We start from the raw sequence: 17,028 nt of genomic DNA on the forward strand, positions 1-17,028 counted from the left end.
AAGATATTTTTGGAACATAGAGAAATATAAAAATCACAGATATAGATTAAATTGCATTAATTCATGGAAACATGTACAGTTTATTTAGCAGTTAAAGTATGAATGCATGTAAAATTAAATTTTAAAAATGGATATGCAGCTAGTTCTCAAACCACATTAGTTATGCAAATATATTTTGTTATGGTATTTATATGACATGAGTCGTACAGCCATTCTGTCAATATATAAGAGGAACACCAAAGTAAATAACAGAAACATTTTCTTTGATAACTTGGTTTAATTGACATATGGAAATATAAAAATATATATTAATGGGGTAGCAGATATATATTAAATAGTATTAAATCAGGCTAAGTACATCTATCTCCTCAAATGATTTCCTCTTTTTTCAAAGCAAAAAATTTTAACACCCCATGTTTCACGTTTTTGAAATGTACAGTAAATTCCTGCTGGTTGTAGTCACCCTTCCTTGCAGTAGAACAGAACTTTTTGCTTCTGTCACTTAGGAACCATTTCCTGGTTTTTCTCCATCACTCTCTGCTTCCTCTGCCTCTGACAACCACCAATCTACTTTCAGCTTCTATGTAATCACCTTCTTTAGAGTCCATATCATATTTGTCTTCTGTGTCTATATTACCTCATTTACATTATGATCTCTAGTTCTATAATATTGTCACAAGCGACAGTATTCTATTCATTTTATATCTGAACAGTATTCCATATGTATATTTCCCACATTTTCATTATCATTGCATCAATTAATGGATATTTCATTTATTTACATCTCTGTTTATGGGACTTTTGTTATCAGTTCATGAACATTACTGTCAGCTAGGGGATAGCTGCCTCAATACATTTTCACTTTAAAATATTAAATGCCATGAGCAGTAGCTGTTTTAAACTATTACTATTAATTGTATAAAGATTCTCTCCTCTGTTTTAAAGTACATAAATTTGCAAGAAAATTATCATGACATTTCAAAAATATTTGATCCTACTACTGTGCTTATTCTCAGCCCTTACTTTCAGTTGTTTCCGTATCAGTCTTGGAAGTTAGAGATAGTGTTACTCTTAGAGCAAAGAACAGGTATACTACTATGCATAATGACAGGGTGCGGTTTTCAAAGTTCTGAGCTTCTGACTCATAGCATTCCTGTGTAATACAAATGGCTGCATGTATAAGTATATGTTGAAGCCATGGAAGGCATATAAAACTGACAGAAATACACAGGTGCATACTTGGCTCCCTTGGCCATACTCTATGAAGCTCTTTAATTCGGAACAAGAGTTTACTGTCTTTTATCAGCATGGAACATTAAAAACAGGCTAAGTTCCTACTTTCTAAGGAGAGACTCTCGGCTCTTTCATAGCTCTCAATAATGTAACTGTAAAGGTAAAATGTTACATGATGGATAAACACTATATATAAGGAAAGACTGAGGCTGCACTGGCTGATTCAAACCTATGAGGCAATCCCCATGTTCTGTCTTGCCAGTGCCTTTATAGTCCAAGTTATACATGAGGAACTAAAGTAAGAATGCCTCAATTTCCTGCCTCCTAAAGAATATTTTGATGCTGAGTGGAATGACTGCCCAAAGGGTTGTTTTGTGCGTATTTTACTCTTTTGTGCTAGTGAAAGAAATAATGCTGTCTTGAGATAGAAAAGCATGCACCAAGGCCACATCTAAGATAACAGTGAGATTGTACAATAGGTGAATCAATGAAAATGAAATAAATGGCAGAGAGACTTTGATATTCAATTCAGAGGTCTCAGTGTACCAAAGCATTAGACATTCATTTGGTTGCAGTATGAGTAAACACTCACTGAAAATATCCTTCCCATACTCACTCCTTTATACTGCCCTCCCAATCACCATATCTTTTAACACTTCTTACTCCATTATTCCCATTTCCCACTTTATACCACTGCATTCTACTTCTCCTCCCAGGAAAATGTCTCCACCATGGCCATTTACTAGCTTCCTGGCCTATGGAATTTCCAGCAGAAACACATATATTCAAGGGTTTAAAGATAACATTCTCTTATGAAAGAGGAGTTGAGACATTTGTCTTTCTGGATCTGGGTTATCTCACTCAGGTTGATTGTATTAAGTTCCATCCATTTACCTGAAAATGTCATAATTTCAAATTTCTTGACATTTGAATAACATTACATTATGCAAATGTATCATACTTTCATTATTCAATCATTAACTGATGAACTTCTAGGTTGGTTCTACTTCCTGGCTATTGTGAATAGAGCAGAAATGAACATGGATGAACAGGTGTCTCTGTAGTAGACTATAGAGTCTTTCTGGTATATGCCCAAGAATGGCATGGTTGGATCATGTGGTAGATCAATTTCCAGTTTTTTAAGGAATTTCCACAATGATTTCCATATTGCTCCTACATTATACCCTAGAACAGCAAATAAAAAGTCCTTCATCAAAAATGGACATCCTCTTTAGAAGCTATTGATCAGGAGCACTGTATACCCTCAAACAATGCTATTACCTCTGCTCTTAGTTATACACAAGAACTGAACAGTAAATCCTATTGCTAAAAACACTGCATACATGAGTTGTAGAATAAAAAAGAAAAAATCAACTTTGCACTGACCTCAAAGCTCCATCATTACTGGGTAGCTTTCATAGCTCTTTCATCAAAGTGCATTGCATACACATGGAAGAGTAAAATAATCAGCCTCGCCCATCTATGAATCCTACGGGCAACACTAACAACTGGTATGGTAAGATATGGTGAAAATTATGGGAAAAACCAGCCACCTTCTGATTGAATCTATTGATCCACTTCACAAGATGGAACCCGTACCTGACACTGATATCAGGCTTGGAACCTGTGGATAGACAGGTCACATGCCACAGAGAAATACAAACTACTATTATCCCGCTAAATCAACATAGTATTAAACCACACTTAATGACTTATTTTCATACCCATGGATTACTGCATCTCTCAATTTTAACCAGAGAAGCCTCTACATGTAGCAGATGATAATTAACATAGAGACCCACAACTGGTCAATGTGCAGAGAATAAGAGACTTCAGAGGGCTTAGCCCTAAAGAAGGCATCTGTATCAAACTTCTGCAACCCAAGGCTCAGAGATCATTGTAGAATAGGGGGCAGAAAGATTACAAAGCCAGGGATGCTGGATGATTACAAGGAAGCAGAGTTTCCCAGACATCTGTGCAGTTACTTATTTGTCCTCCCCATAATGTTGACAGCATGCAGAAGATCCACATAAGCTCAAGGCAAACAAAATCCCAGCATAAAAGTGGAGAAGTGAGTAAGAAGCCCTGACATTAGCTGAGCAACTATTGGCATCTACTAGGGGATGGACAATGGAGAGTCAGGTTTCTTTAAGTATGTGAAGCTGGGTAGGTTAACCTGGTCCCAGTGGAAAAACCCACACTGAAGGGCATTTGTGGACACAAATTTGAATTGATGGGCATTATTATGTATATATTTATATAGATACATATATAGTAAAGAATACAAGAATACATAAAATTGGGCAGTGGATTGTAAGGTAGGTGCAGATAGGGAAGGGGATCTAAATATGATCAAAGCACATTGTATGAAATCATCATAAATTCAATAAAAATATTTTAAAGAAAAAGAAAAAGAACAAACCTATAAAACCAAGTGAGCACAAAATCTTGTGTCTGCAAAATCATTCTCCCCACAACCCAGATCCTACCTCTGCCTTTGTTTGACCTCAACTACATTAGAAGAAATGAATTGTGCTTGTCTCCCAGGAGGACTGTTGGTGATATAAATTCATCTATGCATGCTGGGCTAGTTTGGAAATCAACTCAAAATTTTATGGCATATTTGAAGTCATTTCTTCATTACTTTGTCCTGCAGAATAATAGTGTTAACTTGGGTAGATTGAGGATGAAAAGAGAATCTCACAAAAAGAGTAAATTTTGTCCAATGCAGTATAACACAGTTGTTGCTATGTTGAAAAAAGTCCACCAGTTATAAACAATGACATCAGCCTGGATTGGTGGTGCACATGTTTAATCCCAGCACTGGGGAGACAGAGGCAGGTGGTTCTCTGGGATACTGAAGCTGAACTGGTCTACAGAAGGAGTTCTAGAGAAATCCTGTATACTAAATAACAACAACAAAAAAGAAATATTAATTTTAACCAAACAATTATTTTATATGTAGTACCAAAAGAGTTGACCACAACAATGGCCAGCAAAACAAACTATAGCAGTGCTGTAGTGGCATATTTGTCTTGGAGGTAATCAGAAGCTATGTAATTGGATGTAAGGGCCTCTGAATAAGAGGGAATTCATGGGTAGCACTGTGGACATAGCCAAATGCACATGGCTGGAGAGGCCATAGATCCTATAGAAAACGCTATGTCTCTCATATCTCTAGAAAATGAAATTTCTTACTGTAAACTAAAATGGATCCTTGTATTTAAAAACAAGTATACCATGCACCACTCATCAAAAAAGCTTTTATTTCAAACAGATGGAGCCTATAATAGAGTTCCACAACTGGTCATCACAGAAACTATGTGTATAAGAGATAGCCAACTCTAAGTGACACATCTACATCGGAACCTCTACACCTAAGGACCATAGAACATAGTGGAACAGGGAGTAAAGAGAAGCCTACTGCATTCTTCAACACTCACCAGTGAAGCTTCCTCATGCAATAGAGTGTGATGCACACAGAAGGCCACAAATGACCAAGGTGTAGAGAATGGGATATTTCAGAGTGCCTGCCCCTGGATAGGATTCCTATTTTGAAACTCTACCACCAATGACTCAGGGACCAATACAGAAGAGGGGGTGGAAAGATTGTAAGAGCCAGGGTTGGTAAACGAACATAAAGAAACAGATGCTGTCAGGTCCTTGGGAACTTGCTCATAGAGGTGTCAGAACATTCTCTATTCCCATTTGACTATGATAGATACTTTTGCTCAGTAGAGTATTCTGGGTTAGCATCCATGATCATTTAGAACTGGGAATACTTTGATCCGGACTCTTTTGGCTTTCATAGTTCTCATTGAAATGTTAGCTGTAATTCTGATGGATTTTCATTTATCCATAACTTGTTTTTCTCTAGCAGTTGTCAGCACCTTCTCTTTGTTCTGCACTTTAGTGTTTTCAATATGATCTGATGTGTGGAGTTTCTGTTCTGGTACTAATTGATGTTCTATGTGCTTCTTGAATCTATATAGATTTGTCTTTACTTAATTTGGGGAAGTTTTCTTCCACAATCCTGTTGAAGATCTGGTTGACGCGATTAACCATGAGATTCTTCTTCCTGTATGCCTATGATGCGTAGAATTGATCTGTTTATGGTGTCCCATTGTATTAGTCATTTTTCTTTTGCTGTGATAGAAATACTGACCCAAAGAATTTATAGAAGGAAGAGTTTATTTGAGGTTATGTTTCCAGGGGAATTACAGTCCATCATGGCAGGGAGCCATGGTGGCTGAAGGTAGCTGGAGCAGAAGCAGCAGAAGCTAAGTTCTCACATCATCACACAGGCACAGGAAGCAAGAGACTTACTGGAGATCTGGCAAGGCTTAAGAACTCTCTAAGCCCACCTCCAGTGACATGCCTTTTCCAGGATAGCCACACCTTCTAAGACTACCAAAAACAGCGCCATCATCTGGGGACAAAATGTCCAAATATTTGGAGCCTATGGGGGACATTTTCATTCAAACCACCACATTCCATCTCCTGGCCTCCATAGGCTCATGACCATATAAAATGCAGAATGCATTTAGTCCAACTTTAACAGTTCTCATGGTCATTATCAATCTCACTACTTTTCAAAAGTCCACAGTCTAAAATCTCTTCTGATACTCAGCAAAATATCTTAACTATAAGCCCCTGTAAAATCAAAAGACAAATTGCATACTCCCAACATACAGTGGAACTGAATACACATTACCATTCTAAAAGGAAGGAATAGAAGCATAGTAAGGAAATACTGGACCAAAACAAGATGGAAAACCAGCAGGACAAACACCAAATCCAGCAGCTCCAAGTCTGACTTCTGGAACTTTACTTTCAAAGGGCTTAAATGGCTCAGCCTTTCCAGCTTTGCTGCTTGCAACATACATCTCTCTCTTTGGTTGATATCACTCCCCATATGCAAGTCTTCTTGGCAGATGCCTCACAGGTCTGGCACCATGAATGTCTTCTTGGGGTCTCCATTGCCAACCAGGCTTCACCTTCACAGCTTCATGCAGTGGCTTATCAGGGCCTTCACTATGCAGTGACCCCTGCTGCATGCTGCCTGGCCTTGTTGGCTTGCTGAAACCTCAGAGGAAGAACCAATGACCCCTTTAATCATATCTTTCATGCTTCTAAAGCCAGCATCAGGTAAATGATGCTGCCATGTTTTGCTGCAAGTTTAGGATTGACCCCAGCCTACTTTATCCATTTTAGAAGCTTTTCTCTTCAGTGGAACCCGCAGCATTTTTCTTTCACAAGTTGGAGGCTTAACTGGAAGCACTCTATCCATTATTTAAGGGAAAATCTCTAGGTTCCCTCCTTAATCAGTTTAATCTCCTTATCAAAGGGACCCTCTCCAGCACATGGCTGGGATCTAACATTTATCTTCCTATTGCTCTTTTTCAATCCATCATGCACATTCTGCATTTCTTTCTGCCCCATTTGCTCTTTTTCACTGTAAATCTGTATAATATTCACTATTAATAGCCATGCCACTGTTTCTATATTAGGCTGTCTTGAAATTTCTTCTACCAAAGAAATTAGTCCGTTGCTTTTAAGCTTAGCTTCAGGCAAGCTTTTTGGTCAAGGGCAGACTCCAGCCAGACTCTGCCAAAATATCCCAAGTGGTGCTTAAGTCCTTATTTCTATCTGGAAAGACATTATTCTCAGCACTACTTTCTTCCAGGAGTTTACTAGAATGGCCTGTTAAGCTCTGCTTAAAGCAAACAGCTTCTTTTATATCCCAAACTTCCAACATCTTCTACATTTCTTCAAAACCCCACATGGTCACGTTCTTCACAGTCAACAGCCCACTCTCTGGTACCAATTACTGTATTAGTCACTTTTCTGTTGCTCTGATAGAAATACTGACCCAAGCAATTTATAGAAGGAAGAGTTTATTTGAGCTAATGGTTCCAGGGGAATTACAGTCCATCATGGCAGGGAAGCATGGTGACTGGAGGTAGCTGGAGCAGGAGCAGCAGAAGCTAAGCTGTCACATCACCACGTAGGCACAGGAAGCAAGAAAGTGACCGGCAATCAGGCAAGGCTTAAGAACTCTCTAAGCCCTCCCCCAATGACATGCTTCCTCCAGGATAGCCACACCTTCTATATTTCCCAAAACAGTGCCATCATTGGGGGCAAAATGTCCAAATACTTGGAGCCTATGGGGGACATTTTCATTCAAACTACCATACTCATATTTGCTATGTATTCCATTCCTGTAATTTTTAATTTAGCTTATACTCTTTGCTTGAGGAGTCCAGATCTTCAACCTTGTCACCTAGTCTTGATGTATTCTTTTCCATTTAATTCATTCTACTCAAGGTTTTTCTAATTTTCAAATTGACATATTGAGTTTTTCAATTCCATCTTCATTTTGACTTGAGTTTTTGTCACTATTTCTCTCTTTTTTGAATTTGCTTTTCAAGTCCTGAATTTTTTGTTGTTGTTGCTGTTTCATTCAGTCACATATTTGTATTTTCTTGAACTTCAGTTATGACTTATGCCTATCCTATTGAGTTATTTGAGTGGCTTTTCTGTTTGTTCTTTAAGTTCTCTGATATGTTTATGATGTTCTTTTAAACTTTGTGTCATGGGGTTCCTCAGGGTAATTATCATTGTTGTACACTTCTGTAGGTTTGGTGAGGTTCACTGGGTATATAATTTCTTGTTTTTTCATGTTATTTGTCTTTCTGCATTGCTGTTTGTACATATGGATGTCTTCTTGATTGTGTGTCCTATAGGAAATTCAGTTCTGCCTTTGTTTAGTTCAAGTTTGGTTCTGTTTACATTATTGATGTACTTTGGTTGCTTTTTGCTCAGGTATGAAAAGTTACTTGGTGTGTTTTTCAGGTGTTTTCAGGGTAGTATGCTGGTCTGGTAGAAGATAGGTCTGTGATGGGCAGATCAGGAGGGAGCCAAAGTGAAGACAGGAGTGATGAAAACCTGTAGAAGGTCTAACAAATGAAGCTGGAGAAGAACTAATATGGGTTCAGGGGATCAGGATACACTGGGCAGATCTGGACTAAGAGGGTAGCCCATAGATCTGGGGCAGAAAGAGTAGAAGTAGGCCTCCCCAAGGCAAGAAGGGAGCCCAGTGCAGGGAGGGTGTGGACCTTCTCAGGAGCAGGAGATCAAGGCACAATGAACAGGATATGACTTACCAGGGTAGTAGGCAGGGCTTTGGCTGACAGATCATGAGGCCAAAGGCAAGGTAGGGATGGGGACATCCTGTAAAAGGTCTAACAAACTAAACTGGAGGATTTAGTTACTCTGGGTTAAGAAGATAGTCTGAAGATCTGAGGCAGAAGAGTAGGAGCAGGCCTGGGCCCAAGAGGGACTGGGGTGGGGGGAGCAGATCATGAAATTTGATTGAAATCACCTCTACATGTCAGCTGAAGTATTTCAGCATTTAGATTATTTCATATAACTTTCATCTTCATCATAATCTTTTAAAAATAGCCTGCTTGAAGTAGGCTCTTTGTTAGAATGTACATGGGAAAAATTCACACTTCTCTAAAACTTTTAAATCACAGAAACTAAAATTTTCAGAAATTTTACATGTGAAATGAAGTAGAAAGTTTAATTAATGGAACATTTAAACAATAATGGTTAAAATTTAAGTATTATCTAAATGATCAATAATTCAGTGTTGTTTGTACCCTACCTGCAGTTGTCACAACTACATAGATTCAGAATTGTCAAGAAAATGAAAATGAAATACAGTCTACATGTGTTTTAAGTAATTTAATTACAGAAAATAAATTTTGACTAAATTTTCTAATAAGTTAATACAAGAACCTGAGGAATTTGGTTTTGAAGAGATGGCTCATTGTTTAAATGGACTGGTTGCTCTTGCAGAGGACCCAGTTTCTGTTTCCAGCACCCACATGGTGCTTATGACTGTCTTTAACCCCAATTCCAGAGGATCCATTGCCCTCTTATGGTCTCTGGGGGCACTGCACACATGTGGTGCACTTGCATACATGCAAGCAAAATACTCATACATATAAAAATTAATAAATGATTTAAAAAATAATTTCAGGAATTTATTTTACTTGCCTCCTAATATGGTTCATATAATTATAGATAGGACTTAGGTGAAAAAATTGAATTTATCCTTGAATTCACAACATTTCTCAAAATTATTTTTTCTCACTCAATAATACTTTTTTATTGCCAAGTTTATTTTCAGGAAAAATGACGACTATATGGGGATAATACATATGTATTTGAACATACAGTAACTACATAACTACGTAACTATAAATTAAGCCTTTTATAATCCATGACATTTAAAATTCTATATTTACATATAATTTGCTTTAAAATACCTTTGAGAGAGTCAGACAATAAAGTATTAAACACAATGGACAAAAACTTATAAAATCTGGAAAAAGCCAAGTGTGGTGGCTCATGCCTTTAATCCTAGCTCTAGAATGCAGAAGTAGGCAGATTTCTGTGAGATCAGAACCAGTCAGGCCTATAGAGTGAGTTCCAGGACAGCTGGAAATACAGGGATACCCTGTCTCAAAAAACCTCTAGAAAACAAATGTGCATAAAGATACAAAATATCAAATAAACAAATGAACAAAGTATACATATTTGACATAAGAAATTCTATAAGTACCATATTACAGGACCGAGGTTGGAAAGCAAGAAACTTGCTAAGCATTGGAAGGAGTGCCATGTAATGTTTTTGTTTTGATTAGAAAATATAAAACTTTTCTAGTCCAGCTAATCAACTCTTGGAAAAGAAAAGCTCCTGAGACACTGAGCATAGGCATTGGCTAGAATCAGGAGATAATTAGGGCTGCAAGTGTTTAATAATGAGATCACTCTTCCCAAATGGCTAGTCTCAACCTTGAGAAAGGGTTTAGGTCAGCTTTTAATTTAACTGGAGTACGTAGCTCATCTCTAATATGTTAGAATATTAATATGCTCCTGAAGTTAAATGTTGAGTGTATTAATTGGGTTCATCTTTAAAAGAGGCAATGTGGTAGAGAGCAATGTGAACTTTCCAGGTCTCTGCTCATCTACATCCCACTGGGATGCTCTTAAAGTAGTAAATGAATTTTCCAGTTCTGCTGCATTGACCAAACACTATAAAACCTAAAGTTTTACTTAATTCAGTCAATTTTACCATAAGATCTGTCACATTGAATTAGTCAACTGTAAGAATAAGTATAATGCTTCCTGCTTATGGTAATAATTCCAAGCTTGTATTATGCTTCCTGTTTATAGTAACAATTCCAAGCTCATATTATTTTTTCTTAAGCAGCACAATTAAGAATACATGGGAATTAATATAATTTTTTTCATTACACCATTAGATATTTGGCAGAAAGGTATAAATTAATTTTATGATTTAGATTAGCATTTTATTATCTTCAAAAAGTATTTAACATTTGAGTCTTGATTTTTAGTTTTCAGTCTCACATTTAATTGATATTTTGGCCCAAAACAAACCAGACTGATCAATGTAACAAATTAATGCTTAAGTGCATTAAGTAAACTGTGGTGTATTTTTTAAGACTTTTGTATTAATTTTTAATTCATTCTTTGAGAATCTGATACAATCATACTCAGACCGCCGACCATCATATTATCCACCAACTCCATGTCCTCTACTATTATTTTCCTTTTTTTTAAAAAAATTATTTATTATTTTTATTTTATGTGTATGAGTGTATTGCCTGCATGTAGGTAAGTGCACCTGTTTTGTGCAATGCCCATGGAGGTCAGAAGAGGGCATCAAGTCCCCTGGAACCAGAGTTAGGGATGGATGGTAGCTGCCATGTGGGTGCTGGTAACAGAACCCAGGCTCTCTGCAAGAGCAGACAATGCTCTTAACCATTGAGCCATATCAGAAGAGGCCGTTGGATCCCCTGGAACTGGAGTTATGGACAGTTGTTAGCTGCCATGTGGGTGCTGGGATTTGAACACAGATCTTCTGCCAGAACAACCAGCGTTCTTAACAGCTGAGCCATCTCTCCAGGCCCTATTTTCATCATTTTAAAAAGTGTGGGACCATCTCTTGGAGTCTTGTCCACCCACAAGCGTCACACACTTAAAACTAACTCTCTCTCGTGGAAGTTATCAATTGCCAATAGATACTCAGCTAGGGCTAAAACTTCTTGTCCACCTCCTTTGTCCATGCAGGGTTTTGTGTGACTTGGCCTACACAGGTCCTTATATAATGTTACAAATACTGCGGGTTCATGCGTAGAGCTGCCCTGTGATATCTAGACAGCATGGCTTCCTTGTGTTCATCTACCACTTCTGACCCTTACAATCTCTCTTCCACCTCTTCTGTAGTAATTCCAGAGCCATGGGAACAGAGGGTGTCATGTAGGCAACCCATTTAGGGCTAAGAACACTGCAATCTCTTATTTTTGCACATTGACCAGCTGTGGGCCCCTGATTTAATCTCCATCTGCTGCAAGGAGAATCTTCTATAGTGAGAGTTGAGAGATACACTAATCTATAGGTATGGCAAATCAACAGGAGTCAGTTTAATGCTAACTTTATATAGTAAAATAATAGTAGTAGCCACATATATTTGGTCCTGATAATAGTGTTAGGTTTGGGTTCCATCCTGTGAGGTGGACCTTAAATCCAATCAGAAGGTAATTGGTTGCCCTCACAACACTGGTGTCACTACACAAAACAAGATTTCAATTTTTCTTGTAATGCACCAAACCACTGCACTTATCTGATCAGATTATATGAGTCTCCATAGGCAGTAATAACAACAGTTATCTAAAGAATATGTTGAATTGGGGCTCTATAAAAGGCTCAGAAGTTAAGAGGGTTTTCACTTGCAGAAGGCTCAAATTTACTTCCCAGAAGCTATGTTGGGCATCCCACAACTGCTGGTAACTCGAGCTTGGAGAAAATATGATGCCTCTGACCTCCATAAGCACATTTGCTCACATGCCTATAGCCACAGTAAGATACACACATACACTTAATATAAAATAAATAATAAATATTATCTTGAATTATAAGATTTTCAATTGATGCTACATTCTTTGAAGACAAGAATCATATAATTTATTTTCCAACACTGTATCCCATTACATGGCACAACACCTATCATGTAGACAGAGAAGCAGTATGTTGAGTCAAATATTTCTGTCATAACCTTCTTGAGTTATTCACATAATTTCTAAAAGAATCTTTTTTTCTGTTCAATAATACATTTGATAAGCTTATTCCCAGGAAATGTGGCATATATTAGAGTGATAATACATTTATTATCAGAGAGATAATGCATTTTAACATATAATAAATGCTAATTAACTATAAGCTTTTCATAATCCATGATACATATAAATCCTACATTGACAGATAATTTGTTTCAGCGTGTTTAAAAGTATTCAGCATTTGTGTTGACATACATCAATTCCTGTCTTCTAAATTGTAGGTTGTTCTGTACTCTAATTTTATAGAGAAGACAGGCATTATTTTAAACTATCCTTTTAGGAACATTGTTCTTAAGTTGAACATTTGAAATTGGCCTAGTTAGTGTTTGAGATTATTTAACTTTCAAATTGTAGATCTTACTATGATGGTTGATACTGAGTCTTGACATGGCTGAATTTAGGATTACCTGGGAGAAAAACCTCTGAATATATCTGTGAGGGCATTAAAACCACAGAGTTTTAACAGGTGAGAAGACCCCCTCCACCAGCTGAGTTTGAGTGGGAGCATTCCGTAGACTGGACTCACAGACTGAATTAAAAGAAGAAAATGTGAGCACAAACATCCATAGCTCTCTCCTTCCTGAGTATGGACTCCATGTGACCAGCTATCTCATGCTCCTAGCCACATGTGTGTCTTTCTACCATGATGAACTATGCCCACAAAGAATGAGTCAGAATACACCCTTAGGTTGTTTTTGTCAGGTATAATTTCATAACAACAAAACAAGCTGTCAGACATTTTCAAATTAATCTACCACCTAATATGATACAATTTTTATATGTATGGGTTAAAAAAAATCATCAAGTTGAGCTTCTCATCTGGGAGTGTGGTATATGCCTTTAATCCTAGCACTCTGCAGGCAGACAGAGCTCTGTGAGTTCAGGACCAGCCTTGTCTACAGAGTGAGTTCCAGGCCAGCTGGGACTACAGGGAGAGACTGTATCCAAAACAAAACAAAAGTTGAGCTTCTCTTTTTTTTTTTTTAATATGGAACACTTCACATATTTGCCTGTCATCCTTTTCAGGGGCCATGCTAATATTCTCTGTATTGTTGCAATCTCAGATATATGCTGCCAAAATTAGCAAGAGTTTTTCTAAAGTATGAAGTTGATTGATTACGGGAGAACACAATGTTTCTAAAAATTTCTTTGAAGAGCTTTATTAGCAATCTCTAATAACACTTTCAAACACTATTTAAAAATTCCTATTTTTATTATATAATTTTAAATTTATTACTTTTATTATTTTATAAATTTTATACAATGTCAAAAATATCATTTGCAGATATGTTGAGTTTCTTTTTTTCTTAGTCTAATTTTTTTGTTCTTGTTTGTTTTAAATAGTTAATGTTGCTAATGTAATTCCAACTGGAAAAGTATAAGGTAGAAAATAACAAGTACTTTTGATTCTAAAGTTTCATTTCTGCCTCACTCATGCTCTCTTTGTCTCTCTGCCTATGTGTCTAAGAGAGAGAGAAAAAGAAAGAAAAATAGAGACAGAGGTAAGAGCTACATCAGTCTAGGGTTAGAGATTCATTCCTAAAGAATGCTTCTTTTTCACATCAATTTTATTTCTCTCATTACCCATTTATTATATATAATTTGTCAATTTATTTTTTAAATTTTTGTGTTCTCAAGAATATTTATAAAATGAGCAGTGATACTTTTTAAATTTTTTTGTGTTCTCAAGAATATTTATAAAATGAGCAATGATACCTGTTCTTTGATGGAATAAAATTCCAGGTAAAAATTTTTATCCTTTTCTGTTCGTGTGTCTATCATAATTGGTAAAAGAATGTAAATCATCTTTTACTGGAAGCATTGCTTTATCTAACCTAATTAGCACTATCTCTGGTACTTTAGATAAAGTACTTTAGATCAGTGCTCCCTTGCTCATTCTCCTCCCTGTCTGAAAGTACTCTCTGTGTGTCTGCAGGCATTCCTTAAGTTGATGTCCCTAGGTACAGTTTCAAAACAAATGAGGTAAACAAAGAGGAAAAAAGAACAGCTATTCAATCAACAAATAACTTGTGAGCAACTTATCTGTGTCTGGCAACAATCCTAGACTCCCAGAATATATCAATGAACAAGACTTCATGGTGCTTTCACTATAAGCAGGGTTAATAGAGCTATCACAATGGTAATGTTCTAAATTCAGATTTTCAAAAGAGTAACTCTGAGCCACATGTGACTGTTGAGTAGTAAAGATAGTCTGATGTTTGATTTTATAAAATTTAATTACCACATGTTGCTAGTACATTTTTACCTCACAGCATAGTCCTGCAATGTTTATGTGACTTCTTGGGTTGGATGTGGGAGAGGAAATTGCATGAATGTGGCATAAGATAAAAATAAAGAAAGGAATGAAGTCTTTGAAGAGGCATTTTCCTCTATTTCTTACACCTTTTACAACTTTGAGGCTAGTTAAAGTAATTCTGAAAGCCATGAGATATATGAGTCCCTAAAATACATAATTAAGTTGTAGAATGGTCTTTTCAATGATAGGCAATCATGTTGATGTCACAATTAATGCCTGAACACCAGTTAATGTGTGTACAGGGAAGAATAATTACAAAAAAATCATTAATTAGTCTCTATCTACTGTTCCATTGTCAAAACTAATTGCCTAGAGTAAGATGTTCCCCTTTGATTAATGTGTTTATAAATACAAAGCCAAGTCCATGTGGGCTACTCTCTGTTTCTCAGACAATGTGGATCCGTTTTTCCTAACAGTTAATTCCAAGTAACAGCCAAACCATGTTTTTTGCTGTTTAGGCCAAACCTTAATATTATATCATGAGCTATTTATTATATTTGGCCACTCAATAGATCATCTTTGCAATACCACTGTTTCTATAAATATGGAATTGTTTCCAGACTCAAACCTACTACTATATGTCACATAATGACTATTTTGCTTTAAAAAATTTTAACCAATATGTATCACAGAATTACTGTGAAAAACATTATACCTTTGTTTTCACAGATTGCTGTGTTAACAGCATACTTTCACATTTTCATGCACCTAAATTAAATCCTAGATTATTGTTTCATTGTAGGACAGTCATAGATGAAAAGGGTGGACATTGTGCCAGGAAGTAGTTCATGTCTTCCTGAGCCAGGCAGTAGTTTATGTCTGTAGTCTCAGTGTGTACACAAAGGCTGGGGCCCTCAACGTAGTACAAAGTGGGGAGCTGTATACACTGTGCTGGATAGCTTTAGTTGCCAGGTGTGATGGCTAATCCTCAGTGTCAACTTGACTGGATCTGGGATTAACTGAAATGAGAGAGACCTTCTTGATTGGGTCATCTGAACCTGGAAGACACGCCCTAAATGTGGGTGTTACCTTCTGATGGCAACCCCTATAAAAGGCCACAGCAGAGGAGAAAGCCTGGCTTCTTGCTGCTTGCCTTCTCTCTTGATGGTGAGTTCTTCTTGCTGCTGTAGACTGAATAGCTGATCTTTTGGAATTCATCAGACCTTCAGTGCCAGATTGAGACTACTGAGACATCCAGCCTGATGGACTCAACCACTAAGGATTCTCAGCCTCTCCAGTGTGGTGCAGCTATTGTTGGACTACTCAGACTATATCCTGTGAGCTAAGCTGATAAATCATTATAAATATATATTCATTCTACCAGTTCTGTTTCTTTGGAGATAATACAGATTGACACAACTGGCTTGAGGGAGCCTCAATTGGGGAACTTCCTCTATTGGACTTGCCTGTAGCCATGTCTTTGAAGCATTTTCTTGATTGTTGAGTGATGTGGGAGTGTCTAGTTCACTGTGGGTGGTGCCACCCCTGGGCAGGTGGTCCTGCATTTTTAAGAAAGCAGGCTGAGCATACGCCAAGGGAACAATTCCCTCCATAGCCTGTGCTTCAGCTCCTGCCTTCAGGTTCCTGCTCTGAATTCCTACATTGGGCTCCCTCAGTCATAAACTGTGACCTAGGAAATGGAAGCTAAAAAAATCCTTTCCTCTCCAAGTTGGTATTGGCCAGAGTGCTTTATCATAGCAATTGAAGGCAAACTAGAACACTGTTGCAACCCAGTTTTTTGTTCCCTTTCTATGGAAGTTGTATATTTTCTGAATGTGTGCTCTAGAAAACAATTTTGTGGCTTGGTTGCAGATGTGCAAATCTGCATGTAGACTCTGTGCATATGTAGACACTGCTTTATGCCCTGGCCCCTCTCTGTCTTGGCAGTGGCAGTAGGGGGTCCTTGGGCAGGGCCATTTAGGAGCCAGAGCAGCAACTTAGCACTTCCCTCTTGAGGATTTAGTACTGCACCTTAGCTCTCTTGTGGCAGCCTGGAGATGCTCCAAGCGGGAAGCTCCTACATCCCCTACCACAATTTGTTTAGTTGGATTCCAAATAACCCAGTCTTAATTGAGATATTGGAGCCTTCAGTGTTAAAGGATCAAAATATCAGCATTAGGTATCAGCAATGTTGGATAGGGTCCTTGATATAGTTATTATTGATGTAACTTTTCTCTCACCTACCTAAGCTTATTCTCTGCTTTTTAACTTAGTACTTTAAATAAGTTACATCTACTGACTCTGGCATTTTCTTTTCAAATAATACCT

General features: G+C 37.3%; 1 non-coding gene across 1 annotated transcript; it reads right to left on the bottom strand.

Annotated features, from left to right (window-relative positions):
- Positions 1-13,425: 13,425 nt before the first annotated feature.
- LOC115070223 lies at positions 13,426-13,529 on the bottom strand. The gene has a single exon (XR_003849419.1). It is a non-coding gene; the product is annotated as a U6 spliceosomal RNA (small nuclear RNA).
- Between the last annotated feature and the right edge of the window lie 3,499 nt (positions 13,530-17,028).

Source organism: Nannospalax galili, unplaced genomic scaffold (genome assembly GCF_000622305.1).
Source record: "Nannospalax galili isolate Female #2095 unplaced genomic scaffold, S.galili_v1.0 scaffold293, whole genome shotgun sequence".
NCBI classification, from domain to species: domain Eukaryota; kingdom Metazoa; phylum Chordata; class Mammalia; order Rodentia; family Spalacidae; genus Nannospalax; species Nannospalax galili.